Raw genomic sequence first — 24,712 nt, forward strand, 5'->3', positions numbered from 1 at the left:
ATAAGGGGACCTTCATTGTGTCACTACTAGACAGAGGCACAGTATTCTAAATCTATTCTGTACATTTTTGTACCATTTCATGGGGTGGCGAAAGCCACATCACAATGGCTAGGCTTACAAATGCCCCAGGGCAGATAGCCTAGTACTAAACTATGAAACTATAAGCAAACATCCAATACTCTAGGGAGTAAAAACATAAAAAGACACCTACTAACTAGAAAAATGATCATCTTTAATCACAGTTAAGCACTATCATCCACACTAGATGCTTAAACTTTATCAGATCGAGCAACTGAATCAACATATCACCTAAATGAAAATATAAAGTCACAGCTCACCATGTTAAAGACATTAAAACTGAACTTAGTTTTCAAGCTGGCCGTTATTGTAAATAACACTTTTTACTGAAATTGCCCTTTAGGACAGGACTGTTTTATACAATTAAAACAATTGCCACTTAAACTCCAAGTAGGTGGTATTTATGTCATACTCTAAAAAGTGGGAACAAATCATTGCGGAATGCACTGTATGTAAATGTGTAAGAAACTTGGAAGAGATTAATGACCTATAACGCACACTGCAATAATAACTGGAACATAACTCATTTCTAGCATATTTGGTGACTATGAATGAACATTTTCAAAAAAACAGAGTAGGTATTAAAACACAAAATAAAAAAAAAAAAAGAGTGAGATACCACTGATCATGATCTCTGAAATATTCAACAGTCCCTTGCAGCCAGGAGATAGAGGAAAAGATGGGACAGTAATCAAAAGGAGCATTACAAACATCAAGCCTCTTTTTTTCTTCAGTAGTGTCCACATATTCTGTTAATTCCATTTCTGCCTTAGCTGGGATTGTAAAATAAAATTACTGAACATGATGTCACTTAGAATTTTCAAATTTCTAACAGAAACAATAATTGAAGCCCTATTTAAAGATTTAAAGAAATTATTACAACAAAAATCCCCCCAGAACCACACACACAAAATAAATCCTTGGAGATTTAGTATAAATCTTCTCAACACAGAGAAGAATATAAGTAATGAGACCCCTACAGATCTTGTTCTGAAGCATTATGCCTGTCCAAATCTTAAATTGTATAAACCGCATTTCTGAACAGTCATAATTAATAATCCCTGTTCCATCTTCCGTGTCCATGTTTTGCCCCTATCGGTTTAAGTGATCATTGTTTCATTGCATTCACCAGTCTCTTTTCCTTCCAAAAGTTCATCTTCACCAAAAAATTTTTTCCACACAAAAGTAATAAAATCAATAATCCTGAAAAACACTTACATTCATGTGACACATCTCCAATACATAACAGCCAAAATACAAATACAGCTGCTGAAATCTTAATATCTGTGCTACTAAATGTAAGAAATACATACTTTCCAATTATATCTAGGCTCTGTAAATCATGAAGGAACAAATGTGAAACACCTGAACTCAGATTTGCAGATGAGGCCTTGCTATGTAGAAGCAAAATAAATTCACATTTGATGAAGAAAGATTTACACTACTTCATAATCTGCAAAAATTTCAGGTGGGGAAAAACAAAGATTTAACAGTTAGAGCTCCAACTATGCAATCTTTTAAATTCCAAAACTATGTAGCTTTTACTAAATAATGGTTACTTTCCTGCCATGACTTCTTAAAAGAATTTTCTAATCCGTCTAGTTGTGACTCTACACTTAAACGAATCTTCCTCTTCTCCTCCTCACTTAATGAAACAAATAATTTCACTTTAGATACACACCCACATTTTCCTTTTGATGCACAAATAAAAATAAACTACAGATGTTTTAAAAAAATCCCATATGAAATAATATCCCTGTGTAGGAGCTATCTTGTGTACCCAATAAGCATCTCCCCTCTCTCTCTAGATATAATATATGTATGGATTCACTTCATAACACTGAATACTCAAAACACTGAAAACACATATCATACATATACTGAGTTTAAACAACATAAATCATAGCACTTTGTACCAAATGTAAGCAGGAGGGAAAGCACCCCTGCACCCCCATGTGGGGGACTGTGCCCCCCACACCCCCTGCTACTTATACATATATCAACTCCAAGATTGCACTTCACTACACTAAGTGCTTACACTTGGTGGAACGTGCTATGATTTATGTTGTTTAAACTCAGTATATGTATGACATGTGTTTTCAGTGTTTTGGTCTTCTATATTATGAAGTTTTCTCATTTTCAGTGTTTTGAGTTTTCAGTGTTATGAAGTGAATCTATATATATATATATATATATATATATATATATATATATATATATATATATATATATATATTTAAAACACACACACACTAAACAGCTCTCCAGTATAATCTCCTCTCCAAGGAGAAGTATAATTTAAGAACTTGTAAAATTTCTGAAATTGTATTTGCAACTCAAGTCAAAATAAAATTAAGTGTAAATATACTCACCAAAAAAGCAGAATCAATAATACCTCAATATACTAACTATCTCCTAGGAGGAGATATTCACCCTAATCCTAGATCCACCTATCACAACCAGCATCAAGAACATTCTCTTTCTCACACACACACACACACACACACACACACACACACACACACACACACACACACACACACACTACTCTTACCTCACAATGACCAATGCCCCACTCCGCTAATCTAACATTTGCCACCATAAATATTAGAAGAATAAGAAATAAAACTGAATTACATGCCTGAATTATTCAATACAAGCCTAATATTCTCGCTATAACTAAAAATTGGCTTAAACCCAGCCTAAATGACTCCAAAATTAAACCCCCTACTGTAACATAATCTGTAATGACAGTATAAAGAGAAAAGGTGGGGGCATTTCTTTAATATTTGCTAACTGTCATTACATCACTCTCTGCAACAAACCAAATACCAAAACTCAGTTCAGCAGGGCTTCTTATTACTTTCCTGAAAATATGCAATTATAAACAATTATGTATTACTGTCCTTTACATCCTTCATGGTGAAAATACAGCTGTACTGGAAGACAGCCTTCATTTATTGTCCATAACAATTTCACAAGAAAAAATACTACTAGGTGATATCAATATCAATTGGTTGGACAAAATCTCTAACTCCTCTATATCTATCATGAACTTGTACAGATTGTTAATTTCCCTATACATTAAGGCAAAACATCAAATTCCTTATTAGACAGGATCCTAGTATCAGACCCTAGCAAATCCACTACCACAGGTACAATGTTAGACTCTCTCGGTGTTCATCTCCCTATCTATGCAACCAGACATCTCACACATAAACTATTTATAAAACAACACACAAACTGTCCAAGTTTAACCCCAAAATATTCATTACTAACCTGTCATCTATTAACTGTAACATCCTAAAAATCTTCCCTTGGATAATTCTGTAGATGATTTCAGCACAACTTTCCTAAATATCCTAACTAGTCTTGCACCTTTTAGAAGGAAGAGACTAAATACAAATAATGCAATCTGGCTATCCAAAATGGCTAAACTGCTAATACAGGACTGAGAGAAAGCGTGGAAATAAAGTCAAAAATATAAAGCACCACGCTATCTTTAAAATTTAGAATGCTCTGAAATTGTACAAAAAAGCAAATAAATGAAAACAAAAAAATAAAGTATAACAACTTTCAGAACAATAGTAAAAATAAACCTAAAATATTCTGCTTAGCCATTAAAGAAATCTTACATCCCGGCCAAAAATTAAAGTCTAACCCCTTTCGAAATAGCTCACCATTCAAAACTGCAATAAAATAAGAGTCATATTTAAAAGGTAGCACAGTGTCCCTAAGCAATGATTCCCTAACATCCAATCCCAACCCTTCCCAGCAAACACATATCACCCACACCCAGTTTCACCTTCAATCCTGTGCCCACATCCTATATAAAAATGAATGTTATGTACTTACTATCATGAGAGTGCCGCATTGTCCCATTTTCATCTGGTTCATGGTTTGGGTTATTAGATCCAATGACTGCACCTTCTTCCAAAAACTTTTGATCTGAGGATCTGATTCTTCACGTGCCTGTAATTCCCTTCTCCTTCCTAATTTACCTCACATGGACTTTGATGGTACTCTCCAACTATACAAATCTAGCCTTGAAACATTTAGCAACTTATATAAATCAAACTCAACAGCTTACTAAACACATCAGTATGGGTGATATAACCTAAAGCAGTCAGAGTCCTGGTCAAGGCCGTCTAAGCACTATAACTTTACAGATGAATAGGTGACAATTTGGAAATGGGCAGGAGAGAGGGATATTGAACTAGACAAAGATGTACACCACAATTCTATTGCTGTGTTAAGGACATAACTTTTGTATCCAATGTTTTCTATCTTCATCTGATTCAACATTTTTGACAGATTTCCAAGCTGCCTAAAAGTAGACCTGGATGGTATCAAGGAAGGACATTTGAACCAGAAGATGCATGAGTTCTGGACTGAACATCTAGAGTTTAATGAGATATAAACGTATGAACTGTTGACCATGTTGCTGTTGTACAAATGTCATCAAAGGGAACTCTTCTCATGAATGCTGTAGAGGAAGCCATTGACCTACTGGAATGGGATTTTGGTTTCATATGCAGGGATAAAACGTGGTCCTTACATACGAAGACAATACTGTCAGAAAGCTATTTGGAAAGTGTAACTTCTGACATGTCTTCCCAATTTTATTTAGAAAAGGATGCAAACAACTGATTTGATTTTCTTGCATCTTTGGTATAGTGTAAGTAGAATCTGAGCTGTCTGTGAATAATAGTTATGTACTTACCATAACTTGGTATCTGTGTTATCCGTAGTCACCATTCATCATGTATGGGTCTAGGATCCGATATTGGATCCAAGCCGGCACACTTAGACAACAACTTAGCTCAAGCTCCTCCCCTCCAATAATGCTCTGCTGCCCTCTAACCCCTCAGATCGAGTTTTGCTTGAAAGAAGTTAGACAGAAAAGACCTACCACCAGACAGAGTCCACCAAAATGCTGCCAATCCCTCACGAAGGGGGATGGAGGGTGGGACCGTGATGAATGGTGACTACGGATAACACAGATACGAAGTTATGGTAAGTACATAACTATTAATCTGATGTTATCCTAGTCACCATTCATCATATATGGGTCAGAGTTCCCAGCTACCCAACATTCTCAGGTGGCATCAAGGAAGGACATGCCAAAGAACAGTTGAGGCAAAGGAAGCCCTCCCCCTAGAAACTAGGTCGAGCTTGTAATGAGATATGAAGGTATGAGGACAGGAACAAGTTGCCGTTGCTCAAATGTCATCCAGGGTCTGACAAGCTACAAAGGCAGCTGAAGTGACCAGTGACCTCATAGATTAAGCCATAACTAGTCTAGGCAAAGGAGAACCACATGAGGAGTATATGAAAGAAATGCATTGAGAAATCCAACAGGAGATAGTAATTTTCAAAAAAGCATGGCCTTTCTTGTTGACTGAAAATGCTACAAACAATTGGTCTGAGAAACAAAAAGGCTTAGTTCTATGCAAATAGAAATGAAGCTGTCAATGAACATCTAATGTATGTAAAATGTATTCCCCCTTATTAGCATAATTAGGGAAGAACTCAGGAAGTTGGATAGACTGATTGAGATTCGCTATAGTGGTCACTTTTGACATAGCAGTAAGGTTGGGTTTCAAGGCAACTCTATCTTTTTGAAATATCAAGTAAGGAGGCTTAATGGTAAGAGCCTGCAATTCTGATACGCTCTTTGCTGAAGTTATTGCCACTAAGTCAGTCTTCCAAGAAAGAAGTCTGAGGTCACAGAATGCAGCAGGCTCAAAAGAGAGCTTGGTTAGAGAATGGAGCACCAGAGCAAGATTCCATGGTGGAGAAGGGTCCTTGACTGGAGGATGCCACAAAAAGACAGCTTTCAAGAGGCTTTGCAAAGCTGAGAAGAGAATGTAGGGTCGTTATTGAGCTGAAAATTAGAAATTGCTTCCAACTGGACTTTGATCATAGAGAAACTAGTGCCCTCCTGAAAAAGGGAAGTCAAGAAAAGAAGATGGTCAGAAACAGGAGCTGAAAATGGATTGAGATTCCGACCTTTATCCTAGAAAGAGAATCTTTTCCACTTACTTCTGTAAACTCTCTTGGTAGAAGATTTTTGAGAAGCAAGGATAATGTCCTTCACAGGGGATGTAAGCCTGGACTTAGCAAGAATCACTGGAAGTGGTCAAAAAAAGCTGTCAGACAGAGGGTCTGCAAATTTGGAAATGGATGGAGCAAAGGATGGGAGATCAGATCCAGCACTGGATTGAGCACCCAAGACGGGTGGCTTCAGATGAGACCATAGAAGAGGGAACCACGCCTGCCAAGGTGAAAAGGGGGCAATGAGGATCAACTGCATCCTGAGGTGTCCTGCTTTCTGAAGAACTCTTGGAATTAAGAGTAAGGGTGAAAAGGCATAAAGGAGACCCAGAGGCCAATCATGAGTCAGAGCTTCCCAGAGGGATGCCCCTTTGGGGGGATCAGGGTGAAGTAGCTGCTGCATTTGTGGTTGCGAGGAGAAGCAAACACACTGCAGTTCAGTTGACCCCACCAATGGATGATCTGCTTTGCCAATGAAAGATTCAGGGACCACTCATGAGCTGTCAGAATAGCCCTGCTCTGCGTGTCCGCCAGCACGTTGGATGCTCTGGAAATGTGCGTTGCAAAGAGAAAGTGCCCTGAGGATTTCACCCACTCCCAAACCCTCATGGCCTCATGACAAAGTAGATTAAAATGTGTGCTCCCTTGTTTGTTTCTATACTACACAACAGCCATGTTGTCTGTGTGTACTGCTATTGTCCCCTGAGAAAGGAAGTCCTGAAACCCTTGCAATGAGACAAGGATTGCTCTCATCTCCAGAACATTTATGTGCAGTTTGGTCTATGAATTGGACGATGTCCCTTGGACAGTCTTCCTCTGGAATTGCCAGCCCCAAACTAGGAGGGAAGCATCCATGGTCACAGTTGCCTTTGGAACTGAGGGAGAAAATGACATGCTCTCTAGGAGGTCCAGAGTGTGTATCCACCATGATAGATGTCTCTGACAAATTGGAGTGAGCCGAATAGCGAGTGACAAAGGATGAGAAGGGGCAGACCACTGAACTGCCAGACTCCACTGTAGCATTCTCATGTAATACCTGGCCAGCATGACAAGATAAATGGCTTCTGCCATAGAACCTAGAGCCCTTAGAAGGAGAAACACTGCAGGAAGAGTTTGCTCCAAAAGAGATGGAATGTGAGATCAAATAAGAAGAACATATCAGAGAGGAACAGCTGCTGTTCTCCGAGGTAGTGTCCAGGTGAGAGCCTATGAATTCCAGCAGTTGAGACGAGATCAAGATTCACTGTTATCTCTAACTGATCATAGAGACCCAGAAGAGAGCTTGTGTTCTCCACCAGTTGATGCTGTGTGGGAGCTGTAAAGAGTCAATCATCGAGATAAGGAAACACCTGGAATCTCTGCAACCTGGGATGAGCTGCCACCACTGCCATACACCTGGTAAACACCCAGGGGGGCTGTGGTGAGTGCAAAGGGCAGAGATCTGAACTGGAAGTGATCTGTTCCCATGCGAAAGTGGAGAAATCTCCTGGACAACCTATCTATTTTGATATAATAGTCCACATCCTGGAGATCCACAGAGCACATCCAGTCATTTTTGTGCAGAACGGGTACAATGGACTGTACAGTGACCATCCAGAACTTCAAATTCTTGACTGAAAGGTTCAACTGGCTGAGGTCCAGAATCGGACACAGGTCCCCTGTTTTCTTTGGTACCAAAATGAAGCAGGAATAAGTTCTGGATCCTCTCTGTCCTGAGGGGGACCTTTTAGATGGCTCTTTTTTGAATGAGGTTGGTCACCTCTAATTGGGCTAACTCTTTCTGACTGGGTGACACATCAGGGAGAGTTCTGCTTTTTGGTGGGGGGGGGGTCAGAAAAGGGAATAGAGTAGTCCCTGGATATAATTTTAGCACCCATTGATCGGTTGTGATATTTGCCCAGGTGGAAGAATGCAAAAATAAATGATCTCTGACTGCCTCCAAGGAGAGACAGCCAGGCAATGCCTCAGGGGTTCTGGAAGGCTTCTCAAAGAAAATCTCCCTGGAGCCCTAGTTTTATGGGCCTCCTCTACCCCCTAGGGTGGCATCGACCATTGAAACCTCTCCCACATTCCCTGGAAGAGGAATCTTCCTGAGCTTCCTGAAAGGAAGACTGCAACTTACAGAACCACATCTTCTTATTCCCACATTGGGTCTTGGAAAAGGACCATTGGGGGGATACAGAATTTGATCCCCATGGCTGACAGTGTCTTTATTTCTTGATCACTGCAAGTCAAAGTCTCCCTGATGCTTGGTCCAAAGAGAGTTGAACAATCGAATGGTGCATTGGTGAAAGACGCTTTAAAGGCCTCTGCAATCTTGCATACATGCAGCCAGGCATGACGCCTGATGGCAATGCCTGAACCTGCAGGCCATGAGGAACTCTCTGCAGCATTAGATATCAACCACATGGATAAATTGGCTATGGAAGTGAGAGTGATCAGCTTGGCAGAAACGGCCGTAAAGTCCTCCGCAGCATGGACTCAGAGGGAAGTAAAAAGCTCCTTTATCAAATTAAAATGTGTCAGGTAGTTTAATGCTCGCAGGCTGAAAGAAGCATAAGTGAACACCCGCTTTCTAAATCTGTCCAATGCTCTTGATTCACAATTGGGAGGATGGACAGATGAACGCTGTTCCGCCAACTCTTTCTTGATGGTGGCAGCTACCACAATCACATTAACTGGAACTGCCTTAGACCAAAAAAAACCTTTCTGATAGAGGGCTCAAAAACTTGTCTGCTCTCTTGGGTACTGGCTCCACTGTGTCAGGTTCCTTCCAAGCCCTGCTGGCAATAAAGTTGATCAAAGGGGCAGCAGGGGGGACACCCAAGAGGTAGATGGGCCCATACCGAAAGCCTCCAGAAACATGGTTTCTTCATGTGATGGGGGCTGGGCAGACCAATCACCCTTAGCCTTAAGAATCTCTGGAATGTCTCATTGGGTGGTAACCTGTCCCCTTCATCGATATCTGTGCCCTCCTATTACATGTCCTCTTCTAAGGGACCTCCTCCACAGGGGTCTCAAAGGAAGACTCTGAAGAGGTGGGGACTTCAATAGGGGTAACTCTCCCTGGAGGCTAGGTCAAATGGGCTGACATGGAGCAGGATAAGAGGGTCTGCTCAAACTCTGTGGCTGGGATGGAACAGGGCAAGTAGGGGCTGCTCCTCTGGTAGCAGAGAGAGATCTTTCCACAGCCCAGAATGCCAAGGGATTGGATGAAGCCCCTCTCCCTCCCCCACTGACAACACTACAACAAAGGAAGGAGCAGACTCCCACCAGAACCTCCAACTCTCCAGAGAATGCCAGCCCGGAGCTACCAAGAACCAAGGGGCAGAAAGTGGTCCAAAAATCTCAAACCAGAACCAGCCCCCATGGACTCCAAGGTGACAACCCGGACTGGTGGCCCTGCCTGTCCCAGGGAAGGGGAGCAGAACTAGTGATAGACTCTGATGGGGTAGGGATGAGAGAAGTCCCAGTTACTTCCACCAGCTCCCTGCTGTGCACTGGCTCCCCTAAGTCCAAACTCTAAGAGGTCTGATGAGGAGAAAGAAGTTGGGGAGTGGGAAAAGGTTCCATAATCCTTTGGGATGAGGAAGCCAAGAGCCCCAGTTTGACTTGAGCCCTCAAAAGGACTGCATGATCCTGTCAATATCAGATGGCAGGATGCTCCTGGAGGACTGGGAGGAAACAGAGGACCTAGCTAGAGATCAGTTCTGGGACCCCAAGGGCCTTCTGCAATGGTCCGGGAAATGGGTCCTATGCGGAGAAATAAAAATGGTCCCATCCCACAGGATCCAAAGGAAAATCCTCAACCAGGATGGGATCTGACACAGATCTTGGATCTGAGAGTAATGGATCAGAGGAAACATGAGGGTGCGAGTAAATAGTTCTTGAACCCCTCGGATCCAAAGGGTCCAGATCCATGACAGGTCTGCTGTGACTCAGATTCAAAGGCCTTGACTTGGAGGCCTTGGATCCAGGAGTGGAACCCGAAACCCTCAGATTCGAAAGGCTGGGACCAGAAGCCCTGGATCTGGGAGTCAACTCTCTAGAAGTCGTAGGATCCGAGACCCTCGGGTCTGACACCGCTAAGGCTGGAGTCAGATCTGGGATCCAACAGCCAAGCTTTCTTGGAGAAAACCTCCCCAGAAGAGTAAGAAGAAGGCTTTCTTTTATGGCCTGAGGGCTCCGCCTAGTTGGAGGACTCCTTGACCAATCCCTTTGAACCAGGCCTTTTAAAAGAAGCTTATTCCGGCAGTTGACCAGTGCCCTGGGGTTGAATGCAGCACAATGCTGCATTCAACCTCCAGGTGGCCGGCGCCAAAACAGTAGAGGCACTCCTCATATGAGTCAGAAACAGGCATTTTCTGACCACACGAGGAGCACCTCTTGAATACTAAAGGCTTGTCCAACATAGGGAAACACAACCACAGCTGAAAGAAAACCCAAGGAGGAGTCGGAAAAACAGGCAAAAAAGTCTAAACCACTAAGATCTGTCCTACACAAAAAACACAAAAAGGCCAATAAAATGTCAATAAACTTGAAAGGAAACAGATCAAGGAAAGGGTTTCTACACTACCACACTTGACAAATCAAACAAGGTGCCAAATCCAAAATGACCAACGGGTGGGGGGAAATACACAACCGTTCACTCAATGAGTACACTAACTAGCTAAAACTGAGAAAGAAAGAGGAAAGGCTAATAAGAAATTCCAAATAAAGAAACTACTTACAGAAAAATACGAGGAGCTGATTTATATGCATCTGACAGTTAAAGAGCAAACGAGATTTGAGGGGTTAGAAGGCAGGAAAGCATTGTGGGAGGGGAGGAGCTTGAGGTAAGCTGTTGTCTATGCGCTGGCTCGGACCCTAGACTCATATGTGATGAATGGTGACTAGAATAACATCAAATCATCAATTTTATGTAACAGATGATCATCTTTGTTAGAGAAATTAATGAAAACAGAAGACTAGCAAATCAATGGACTGATTTTAGTTTGCTTCAAATGTCACCTTTGGAAGAAAAGAAGGATTTGTTATCATTGTCACTCTGTCTTTGTTGAAAATACGGAAAGGTGGTCTACATAACAGCGCTTATAATTCAGAAATTCATTTAGTGAATACAACTGCAATCAGAAAAACAATTTTCCAAGAGAGATACTTAATACCACTGATGCTGCTGGTTCATGGGATTTCTGAGCTAATGACTAAAGCATGATCATGACATCCTGTGGGGGGACAGGGTCCCTAACTGCTGGTCTCTGTAAGAAAGATCCTTTGAGGAACATTTTAAAGATTCTAAGAAAAGCAATAGAAGTGTCATTATGCCCTATGTAAACATTTAATAGTGCAGCCATTTGTAATTTCACAGTAGAAAAACTGGATCCTTGGTGAAAAATGTCTGAAAGAAAATCCAATATTGATGGGAGAGGAGTGAAAAGGGGGGTCGGTCCCTTAAGTAAGGCCCAGAAAGAAAATCTGTTTTTGTGAAGAAGTAATAAAACAACTGGTGAGGAAAGCTTGGCATCTCTGGCTATCTTTAAAGTTGTAGAGACCATGCAGTTAACTTTAAGGGAGATCTGGACTAGGATCCAGCACTCAGGATGGGTGTTATCAAATGAAGTCAAAGGAAGGGAAACCAAACCTGCCAGGACCAGAAAGGCTGAAACAGGATCACTTGGTGTTGCACCTCATGCATTTCTGAATGAATGTTGTCAAGAGTGGTACTGATGGGAAAACATACAGGAGGACCTATAGGCCAGTTGTGGTCTACAGCATCTTTTGATGACTGTTCCTGTTGAGGGATAATGGCAAAATAACTGTTGCACTTGTTGTTTATCTATGAGGCAAAACAGTTGGCCCAGCAGCTGAAAATTTCCAATGCCACTGGTTGGTTGAAAGACCACTTGTGAAGCAACAGAATCAACCTGCTTAATTTGTCCACTAGTATATTCACCATTATTGGTATGTGCAATGTTATTAGAAGACATCACCCATTGCTATACTCTAATGTCCTCCCAGCAAAGTGGTTTGATCATGTTTGCCCTTGTTTGTTGATGTACCAAACCATGTACATTTTGCCCATATGGCTAGAGATCACACTCTTGGGTAGGTAGTTCGGAAAAGCCAGCAGTGCTAGGAGGACCACTCATCTCCAAGATATTAATCTTAAAGTTGGTCTCTTTTGGTAACCAAGAACCTTGAATGGTCTTCCCTTCAAAATGCCCCCACAACCCTAGAAGGGAACCATCTGGGGTAACTGTGGCTTAAGGAACTGATGGACAACAAAGTCTTCCCAATGTGAATGATAGAAAATTTGTCTACTACTTTATAAGATCTCTGCAAATTTGTAAGAGATGCAGTTTGGTATTTAGGAGATAAAGTGTCTGAGACTATTTGATCAATTTAACAGTCTTATATGGTATCTTGCTAATGTGATTAAGGTGTTGGTAGAGGCCATCATACCTAATAAACACAATCAACCTTGTTTGTCTGCAGGGATGCAGGATTATCTGAGAAGCCATTATACTTAAGGATAATACTATTTCTGCTAGGAGTTTGGCAATTTGAAGAGCAGTGTTAATAAGACATTCTATAAATTTTATCTGCTGTGTGGGAAATACCTGCTTTTTATATTGTTCACTGCAAGTCCTTGCAGATCTGCCATGTGGAGCAGTGTAGTTTGTTGTTGTATGTGCAGATCCTTGGAAGAAGCAGTTAGAAGCCAATCTTCTAGATATGGAAAGACTTGAATCCCTCGCAGTCAGACATGAGATGCTACCACTGCCATTATCTTGGTGAACACCCAGAGGGTGGTGGTGAGACCAAGTGGTAGTGCTCTGAACTAAAAATGATTGGCTCCCAGTCAATGGAGGAATCTTCTGGATCACCTCTGAATTTTTATGTGAGAGTAGGTGTACTAAACATCTACAGGGCACATCCAATTGTCCTTCCTAAATACAGGCAATATGGATTGTACTGTGACCATCCAGAACTTTGTCTCACAAATTGAGGTGGCTGAGGTCCAGTAATGGAATGAAGGCCCCTGTTTCTTCAGAATGAAAAAGAACCTGCAATAGTGTTTGGCTCCTAACAGGTCTGGGGTCCTGTTGGATGACTCTCTTTTCTAGCAATTTTGAAACTTCTGCTGCTGCTGCAGATTCCAAATAACTGGGTAAAACATTGGGAATTTTGAACCTCTTTTTTAAAATGGTACATAAAGGTAATGCTAGAGCCTCTGAGGATTACGTTTAACACTCAGGATTCTGATACAATGCTTTGCCAGGCTTGTGATTGTAAGATTAACAGCCCCATTACTGCCTGCAGAGTGCAGCAGCTAGGTAACATTCAGGGGGGTGCCGATAGGTTTTCTAGGTGAAAGGACCATGGGAACCATGATTATGTGGACAACAATGCAACTGGAACCAATAAAGCATTCCCTCTATAAAAGGACCAGGAAATCTGCTAGTCCAATCGAGGATGGCTCCAAGGATGATGTCAGACCCAAGCTATCAAACGCCGTGGCATTGAGAGGAAGTGATGGCTCAAAAACCTTGGGGTCAACTCCACCGCTGGGAACCTGACACTGATGCATCAGCTCCAAGATGCATATGAATCGAACAGCATTACAGTCAAGGGAATATAGGACATTGTCTACATAAAAGTTTTCTGAACTATTGGATCTGACTGAGGTGTCCCAGAAGGGTTTGGACGTGTAAGAACCAGCTCCAAAACCTGACCCAGTACCAGAGAAAAAAGATGACAGGGCCTGTACATGAACCTCCCTTCTAGGACAGATGCAGGACGCCTACCAATTGGATCTATGTCCTCAATTTCATCACCATCCAGTTGACATGCATATATTCATGAGACTTCTTGTTGACCAGACCAGCCCTAACAATGAAGCTATTGAAGATGGTCAATACAGTTGTTTGTCCTGTAAAATGGGTGAACAGACCAGAGGGCTCTCTGGCTACAGAGAAAATGTAGAATCAGGAAAGCAATTTTGGACCCAAATCCATCAGTGTTTTAGGTACTGTACACAAGAACCACTTTGATCCAGGGATCTTTTCTTTGCTTTTCCAAATCTCTTTTCTTTAGACTTTTCTTCTGAAGACATTTCCCTTTCTCCTGCTTTTCTTTGGACTTAAACTTTTCTTTCTCTTTTTCGGCTAAGGGAAGCAGAAGCTGTTATGGATACAGAATGCATGTATAGAAAAGACCCTGTCTGTTGGGGAAGTAAGCCTTTCAAAATGAGTTTTTCTCTTCTGTCTTGAATAGTTCTACACCCAAAGCAGCACAACTATCACAGATAGCCTGTAAGTGAGCAGCACCTGAACAGTAAACACAAATACAGAGGGCAGGCCTTGGGGGGAATCTTGTTCCCACAAGCTGAGCAATTTTTAAAACCTAAGTCTTTGTCTGACATCAGAAAATATATTAACACAACAACCTAAATTTAACAAACATATGCAGTACATTAAATACTTCTGAAATTTTTTTATAGAACTATCTAGAAAACTTGCACCAAAAAACACTTAAGTTAACTAAGTATAAAGCTACCAAACCCTAACCATCTAATAATTTAAAAGTCGATCACTACACTATACAGTATATCCTAAAGGTAGGAATCAAACAGAAACAATATAGAAAAATCTTTCACTTGTTGTGAAATACTCTGGGAGCTCTTGGACACACATCTGGATGAATCAGGTGGCAAATGAGATCTGAGGCAAATTAGGAAGGAGGAGAGAATTATGGGAAAGTGAGGAGTCATGGCCTCAGATTCAACCACTGGGGGCAGGTGATGTGGTCAGAGCCAATCAAACCAGACAACCCAAACACTGAATGAGATAAAACAGACAACACCTGATCTACTCAAACTCAAATCACATTCTTCAGCTGATGACATCCCAAATAATTACCTTAAAATTGCAGCTGTTAGCATTACCTATCCTGCCTCAGTCCTTATAAATAAGCCAATCCAAGATTTCCACATTCCCTTTCCCTGAAAAAAATCATGAATTTATCCCTCTACACAAAGCAGGAAATTCAACAGACGTTACTACCTTTATCAATCTTACCCCCCCTCCAAAATACTTGAGAAATGTATAAAAAAATCTGCTAAACTATCTTCTGTAGGAAGACCTCATATCCCCCACACAAAACAGCTTCCATCCCTCCCATATTACAAACACTGCATTTCTAACCTTTAAGTATATGGTCAATAAAGCTAGAAATAATGGAAAACTAGTTTCATCCTTATTTCTAGGCTTGTCTAAAGCCTTCGACACAGTTTGTCACAACACATTTCTACTTCAAGTGTTCCCACTAGGTTTATCTCTGCCCACCCTTCTATGGTTCAAAAGCTACCTGTCCAATAGGTATCAGTCAGAGAAATGAGACACTCCACCTTCTGTCCAAGGCCCCTCCTCTGCAATATTTTCGTTAACACCCTCCACAAAACACACCCCCATAACACAGTACGCCGATTACTCCACACTCTTATGGACATCTAACAACCTTGCATATCACCAGAAATTACTCAAGAAGCTTTAACAGACACTGAAACATGGCTTTGTATCTCACAGCTCATGCTCAACACCCCCCCCAAAAATACTTTTTTCCCCAAACGTCTCTCTCATGAAATCACAAATTTTAAAATCCTCTCTCTTAATAACATAACCAGTGAAGTTACTTCTCTTAGCAATTTATTAGGGATAGCAGTGGATGATAATCTTATATTCGAACTGCATATAGAAAATTGCATAAAAAGAACTCATCAAAAGCTAGGGATGCTTTACAGAGCCCAAAACATTCTCACCAAAGCAACTAAAAAAACACCTGCCATTTTTTTACTTCCTCCCCTCTCTACATTATGGTACTCCTAATCGTATTAACCTCCAAGCATCACAAAAGTCAAAAGCTGAACACAGCTATAATAAAGTGGCTAAACTTACATCAAATACCCTTTCAGAACCCACCTCTGTACAGTATTAAAAAGCCTACATTGGTTAGAACTACCCTATCAGCAAACATATACACAGCTTCTTACCACATATAAATTATCAAACATCCATCTGCTTGTATAACACTAAATACCATTCTACACAACCATGTTTCCAATCAATGATCCATGACTAAAAACTCCTTTCAGTCCACAAACCTATCAAATCTGCTGGCCATGGTCTATACTCATACCATGTTGCTAAAGCCTGGAACTCCTAACCTTTATCATCAGGCAAATAATCTTGCTGCAGACATTTAAAACCATTCTGAAAGACGAACTAGCCAAACTCTGACAGTATACTTGCTCTGCCCAAGTATAAATTATATCCCTAAATATGAACAGGTAACTACTCATACCTTATACGTTCTTACTCTCCCTTCTGCATGCATTTCCTTCAGTAATTTTTTTCTCCCCTGCCTCTCTATAACTGATGTAAAACAATGAGTGAGAAGGTCAATCCATAAATCGGAAAAACCAATCAGTAAAAACAAAATGAAAACTCCAGCAAAACTAGAACTTCCACTGAGTGACCACCCAAACTTCTTGTATCAGAGGCACATGGGATATATGCAAATGATCCTTATTAACATCAGGTATTTCAGCTAATTTGAAATTCTGAAGGCCCATGACTTGTTTCATTGTTTTAATGGACAATTTCAGGCAAATAAAGCCAAACCCCACTAGCTGTAGATATACATATTTCAGCCTTATGACCTTGTCAGGACAGCAGAAGCAGAGTACTTGACTAAGCATTAGAAACACCGGGCTGTTATACCCACCTGATGTCCATTATCATTAGGGTCACTGCAAAAACATCCCAAACAACAAAATATAACAATGAGTGAGAAGGTCACTGAAAAACCAATCAGTAAAAACAAAATGAAAACTCCAGCAAAGCTAGAACTTCCACTGAGTGACCTCCCACACCTCTTGTATCAAAGGCACATGGGATATATGCAAATGAGCCTTATGAACATCAGGTGTTTCAGCTAAATGGCAATTCTAAATGCCCATGACTTGTTTCATACTTCTCTGAATATTAAATTGTCTTATAATTTGTATTTATTCATAACCAATGTTTTCATCTTACAACTAATTTGGTATCATTATTTAAATGACTGACATTTTTTATTATTTCTGAACTTTGTACAATTATTGATCTTAATATGTGTTTGCAATACTTTGGAGGTTTTCTCCCCAGGACTCCACTGAAAATGGGCACCTACCCAGTTGAACTTTTCCAGGTAATAAAATGTGAATAAATAAAATTAAATACACATACCCATATACATAAGCACGCACCAAAAATACAAAACAAATGCTCTTTCACCTCATAGTTCCAGCCAGTATCAATTTTCAGCACCTCAATATCATCTCTTTTTCAAGCAGAAGCAACATTTCGGTAATTGTAAACACACTGTCACTGACATTCAGATGTTTTTCTAGTGAAATCTTATATAATTCAAATAAAAAAAATGACTGAGGCTATATTCATGGATTTTACCAAAGCGTTTGATCTTGTGACCATAACATATTGTTCAGTGCTCTCATAACTATTGTCATTAGTTGCAAAGAAGCTAGTTGGTTTATAAAAATCAATAACTAGCAAGTCATACTGTTTCCACAGATACCAAGCCAAAGCTCTATGTTTGGCAGTTAATGAAGATGATTAAGGTATGGAAGATGATTACAGTAGTCATGGATATATACAATTTGACTCTTTCTAACTTCATTTGCCTCCCTTGTAACAAAGAGTAGGTGCCTTAACCAGACAGTTCTCCTCAGTCAGGGACACTTTATCCAATGGACTTATCTGGTTAACAAATAGCTAAAAATAAAACTGTAACCTCCTTTTCAGTCCAAGCACCCCAAATGGGTTTAAGGTGGTCTCTAAGGGTCATTGTTCTTTGCGATACTTATTAGCAGACTTTTCACATATCTTCCCAACTTTCTATTAATGTAATATAAGAAATGTTGTACCTACAGAGGTCACTGATAAAGATATTAAAGAGAGGAGGGGCCAAGAACAGAGTCTAGGGGTATACCAGTGGAGACTGCTGAGTGTGGAGGAGAGCACTCTGCCATTGGACCCTGTCAGTGTAGTAGCTATTGAACTTCAGTACTGATGAAATGGACAGTCCAAGATGACACAGTTTATACAGGTGTTTTGGGTCAATAACCATATAGAAGGTTTTTGGCAGGTCAATGAATAATGAGGAAACTAATTTACCATTGACCCAGTATTTGTTTATGGTCAGTGAATGATAGAAGGGCATGTTGGGTGGATGTTAAGAGGCCTTCTTGTAGAAAAGTTACTTATGAATACATCTTTCAAGAATTTTTGGGAGAGGTGATAATATTGCAAAAGGCCAAAAGTTACAGACATCAACCAAGATATCACCTTTATGTAGAGGAATAAAATAGATCTTTTCCATAGTCAGGGTACATTGGTAACATAGAGATTGGGTATTTTATGTCAATGGCAACTATCTTTAAGTATTAAGGTGGGAGGTTGTCAGTTGCAGTGAAGCAAGCTTTGAGTTTATGTAGAAGCTTTTTTTTTTAAAAGAACTGATGTGGAGATATGTCCTAAGAGGAGGAAGTTCCTAGCAATGGATATACAGGGTGAATTCGTTTTTTTTTTTGGGGGGGTGCTGGCGTAAATGAAGTGGCAATGTGTATGGAGAATGTTTGTTTTGATCTAACCTGCTGTTTGCTGAATTATCAGGACTGTGTGTTATGGGGGAGGGTAGAAACACTGGACTGGGGTGGAGTTTTTTTTTTTGTTAGGGAGGTAATGCTTTCTATGAAATAGGTATTGAATAAGGTTGCAATTTCTACCAGAGATCTATTATGTGCAAGGTCAGGTTCCTTGTCTGAGTACGGATATAACAGGTTAAGTACTGATATCCAAAGTTTTTGGGGGCCATTTTTGTGTTGAAGTTGTAGATGGCTATAACATTTTTTGTTGCTGTAGATTTTATCTAGGTTAACTTGTTTTTACTCAGAATGTGCAATTTTTGTATAAAGTTGCAGGTTATAGGGAGTTTTAAGTTTAAGTCATTCTTTCCAAGCTTTGTCTCTGTTAGACACTGTAGTTTATGACTGGGAAATGTTATATGGTGCGTAGTTAATTTTCACTCTTTCTTTGTGGAGTGGAGCCTGGCTGTTTAGAGTATTTAAGAATAAGGTAAGGAAAGGTTTTTGGTTGTTTTAAATTGGTGAGTGTTAGGGTTGGTGGGAGATACTTCTATATGTATAAGCTGGAGGGTTGTCACTGAGCAACTATAGATAGGTTTCAGTGGTTGTAAATTTACTAGGATCAGAGAGCAGTATCAACTCCAAAATTGCACGTTACTGTTGGTATTAATAAATCTAGTGATTGTTTTAAGTTGTGTGCAACCATACAAGTTAATTCAGCTAAATGAAGTCTGGTGTAAGGTCTTCCAGTCAATATATAGAATACAATACAATATTATTATTTTTTTTTCACAAGGTATGGAATTAGTTGTCCAGGAGTAGATTTCTTCAAAAGCCATTACATTATTTCCAGGCAAGATACAGAGCATATTTTTGTTAAGCTCTTTTGGTTTGGTTTATTTTCAGGAAGGTCGATCACCATAAAAATGGTACTTATGCATCTGTGTTTCCCATTCCTATCTTGATTATTCTTGTATTCATGATGAGTCAGTAATCAGATTTCTGTGCCAAAAGTGTCATAATGGGCTCCAACCATGCATGTTTCTGCTTTACTATCTCCCAGTGGAAAGATAATTGGCTTTTATATTCTCAATCTTGTCTTTCACAGCTTTTACCATATTCACCCATATCACAACTATGGTCACAAGCACGATGCAAAATTAACTCTCTCTCTATATATTTATATATATATATATATATATATATATATATATATATATATATATATATATATTTATATATACACATATATAAATATATATATGTATTATATATATATATATATATATATATATATATATATATATATATATATATGTATATATATACATATATATATATATATATATATATATATATATATATATATATATATATATATATATTTTTTTACATTGTCAGCGAAAAAGAGGAATGGTGCAGTATGTGACTCATAAGGGTTGGGAGGGTGGCCTAATAGTTAAGATGTTTGCCTTACAAACACAAGGTGCAGGGTTTGAGTCTCACAAAGAATAATTGGCTAAGTTTAAAATGGTTCACAAGGGCAGTTAGCTTAGTACTAATCTATGAACCTATGAACAAGGATTTCCTCAAAACGTTTATCACAGTGCTACAAAAATGTTAATCAACTGTCAACAATTAATTGCAGATTTGAAGCTTGTTGCACAGTGATAGTATGCATATAGTATACGTGAACGTGGTAGAACAGGCAGGCATACATTTTGTTTAAACCACTGGAAAAAACTAATGGGTTTAGTACATTGATTACTATATCAACACAATGGGGTAAGTCTGTACATGGTGTCCTTCCCAGATGTGTACCTTTGCCTGTGAGTCATGCAGAATTGTTACACCATTGCATGGTATACTAGCCCAACATCCTGAAGAACACGGTTTATAAAAACTGCACAAGGTCATCTATGGCTTCTAACTTTAAAAGTAGAGAATCCACTGGCCTGCAGACAAGAAATTTAGTTAAATTATATGTCTAATGTCTACCTCTGCCAATAGCTAGTTGGGTACACAATTTTCTTCCTCCACTCAATTTCACATTACCCAATCTGCAGACCATCCTTTCTCAGATTCAAGTACTGTGATACTCTTTAGAAACAACTCATTTCTCATCCTCTGATTGCACTTCTGTTACAGCTCCTCTCTCAACATGTAGTGCCTTTAATATATACTACCACTCTTTTCTTCTCCTTAATTGTCTGAAATTTGTAGAGATGCAGGCTAAGCATAGCACAGCTACCACTTGTAAAATTATTAGCAAACAAATTTAATTATACAAAACTATCACTTGCTGATTTTCTTTCCCCTTACTCTGGCAACAAATTTGATTGAAGTTCAAGTCTTCCCATGAATATAGTTGTGACACCCCACCTCTGGGCCAGTAATCAAGGAGCCTCAATCCTTACCAGTGGCACCAGTGGGGGATGTTCAATGGGAGGGATAACATGTATACATACAGTATCTCCAGATGCAGCTCTCTGTAACAAGTACAATTCCCTTAAGAGCACACTGGGAACACAGCGAGTCCAGGGCTGGTTTCTCCCTATTTCTCCAGATCCCCAGTAAGACTCCCCACTGGCACAGCTACAGAGCTAATATCTCAGCTGAGTGTCCGAGCCAAGACCTCTAGCACCCTCTCTGTCCAGCTAGTCCTTAGTGTCCCTGCCCAAGTACCTGACACACATGCCCTTTGAGGTTTGATTTACACACACACACACACACACACACACACACACACACACACACACACACACACACACACACACCTGGGAAAGGCTGGAACAAGTTTGCTAGCTATGCCCTTTCTGCCCAGAGTATAAAGTAGTTATGACTGTCACCAGACACTCCTGCCAGCTACCTTAAGGCTCTTCCAAGGGTACTCAATATACTGAGTAAAATTAACATCAATACAAATGGTAGTTTGAGCAAGAGCATGGCTATTAGTAGTGGCCCACACAGTGTCACCAAATAAATATGCAAATACTCTCAAAATTTAAATATCTCTAAAAGATCAGCCACAATGAAAAGTTTAAATATATGTAATAATAACTACTAAAAGAACAAGAAAATACAAAGTATATATTCACATTGACATCAGAGTTTAAAATCACAGGAATATTTAAAATAACACTGAAGGACAGGCTCAGACAAATAAAGAAAAACAATATCTAAACTAAGTTTCACTATATTCCTGACTGCATCTAAGAGAGTTACTATTCCATACTTAATACAGCAAAGCAGATGATGTAGTGATAGGTCCTTCCTTGTTGTCAGGCCCAAGACAGAATGCAGAATGCTCAGTCTCACTAACAGACTTCTCAAAATAATATCTAAAATATTAATTCTGGGATAGTTTGCAAAATGACATCACTTTTAGTTACCTGACTTCTAGTTCTCCTGCAACCCCCATTGCTGTAAGCTGACAGGATCTAGCAACTACTTGTAAAAACACACACACATGGGCTTTTGCTCAGATCTGTGGCAGGTGATGGAAGTCATAAAACAATTTTCTACCTCAGTACTTCCAGAGTAGTGATTAGCTCACCCAAAGACAATACAGAAAGCTTCCTAGTACAGATTTTGTGTCTCTGGCTGCATAGAAACCTTTGAGATAGGATCTTTATGGCCTAGCCCGTAAGGTGATTTAATTTCAGATATATTTTAAAGTTTGCTGGACTGAGGTTAACCTTCCAGTTTTCTCTGTTAACACATATACATTTAAACAGTTACAATAGTGCATGTACATTTCTGTTCTCTCCAGGGGGGCACACTGTGGATACATTTCAAACAAAAGCACTTTACAAATACCTTTTCAACACAAACATTATGTACAAATCAATTTGATATACACATGACCTACAGTTCTAATATACCTATAACACAAGCGTCTCGTACAGATCAGTTTCATATTCAAAAATGACATATAATTATTTACAAAATTCCAGCTAGCTGTGCTGGCAGTACCTCCTATCCTCAGACTAGTACTACATTATAAACTTAGTCCATGAATTGGTGTAATGAAGACCCTTTACTTATATATATATATATATTTTTTGCAGATAGGTGGTTTTGAAGAGTTTATGTTAAGGCCTGGAATATGCATATTTACAAGAGCTAATTGTTCATTTTGTCAAATGAGGTTTGGGAATAAACTCATCTGTTGAAGGACATTTTCTGGTGAGGGTCAGACAGGAATAGTAATGGGAGTTAATATGGTAGCGTAGCATGACATGACATGACATGGGACAGAGGGGTGAAGTTTTCAGTGAACCTGTGTGCCAGCAGGTTGGCTATATCCACAGCATTTGTGTGTTTCCCCTTAGATTGCAGATGTATGCGAAGAAGGCCTTATAATTGTCTCTAGCAGATGTGACCAATTTGGACTCTAAGTTAGCTTTGAAGGACTTCACTAATATCCTTATTTGCCTGTTTAGGGCAAAGAGAGATTGCTTCCAATTTGGCACCTGTTTCGTCTTGGTCCTGTACAGCAAGTTTTTCCTTTTGTTGTACAGTTTATTTATAACACCGATGTCCACCAGACAGGTTTACTCTTCCTTGAGGAGGAGGATTTTGTCCTGTCAGGTATTGCTATCTGTGAATTTATATAAATGGTTGTATAGTACTTTGATGTAGGTTTGGACATTAGTTCCAGTTGTTGGGGGGAGTGGCTGTGAAGCTGTTTAGACCTTCCCTCAGGAGGATGTAATCACCTTTGGAGACTTTTTTTGTTTATCCCTAGCTGGGGGTGGTGGGTCAGGGGAGATGGTGACTTCAAAGGTGACCACTTTGTGGTCTTATCTTACCAGAGATGATGACACTGTGGGGATGCTGCAGTGGTTTCCTATGTTGGTTAGTACCAAGTCCAAGATGTTGTCACCTCTTGTGAAGGTGTCAACCAGCTAGTCCAAGGCAATGCCACTGTCAAAGTCAAGGAATCTTTGAGCATTTGTGTTCTGGCTCGAGTAGTTTTTCCAGTCAATCATTGGATAGTTAAAATTGCCCAGGATCAGGGTGTAGGGTTGAATCTTAATAGATTTTGTGGAGGTCCAGATAGGCGGCATGGCCATTCTGGGTCAACACTGTCAGCCTGTAGCTAACTATGATTTGAACAGCGGTCTTGTCAACCGTTAACTGCTCCTGGAACATCCCCTGTGTGTCATACTGTTTGACCAGTCTGGAGGTATGTATATCTTTAATATATATTGAAACACCACCTCTTTTGGCTTTGCTGCCCTCAATTTTCAGTCTGTATGCATGATAGGATGAGTAACCAGGTAAGGCTGGGATGCTCTCCGCAGCTTTGAACCAGATTTCTGTGATTATACAAATGTCAGCATCTTTGAGGGTTAAAAATGCTTGCAATAAGTGCAGTTTCATGCTGAGACCTCTAGTGTTCAGCAGCATGACCTTTAAATTGTGTTTAGAGATTCTCATGCTGGTAGTTTTGACCTCAAGACATTGCCTAAAAAAGCCGCTATGGGGGAGGCAAGAGTCTTTGCCAGGAGCCTGAAGCCTAACGGAGACAGATGCTTGCCATCTCTGACAAAGTATTGTGTCGGTCAATCATGTATTCCTAGGCCAAGTTCTGGATCCCCTTAGAATGGATCATAGGAGGTTATTAGCCGAATGGCCCTGGGGCCCTTACAAGTCAAGCAAAGACTGTATCCCCAAAAAAAGAATCCTTAGTCAGCACCTGTGGCCCCTGTCATAGAGGGACAGGGGTGGAACCCCTGGGAAAATTTGTGGTTTCCCATCCACTCATCAGGGTTGCACTTGAAGAGGGTCCGTGATTCACTTTGACGTGTATGGGAAGTCTATTCCAGAGATTGGGCAGCCTCTGGGAGACAAACCTGTCTCTCC

The sequence above is a fragment of the Protopterus annectens genome, chromosome 9.part0 (genome assembly GCF_019279795.1).
Source record: "Protopterus annectens isolate FY-2018-M chromosome 9.part0, PAN1.0, whole genome shotgun sequence".
NCBI lineage: Eukaryota > Metazoa > Chordata > Ceratodontiformes > Protopteridae > Protopterus > Protopterus annectens.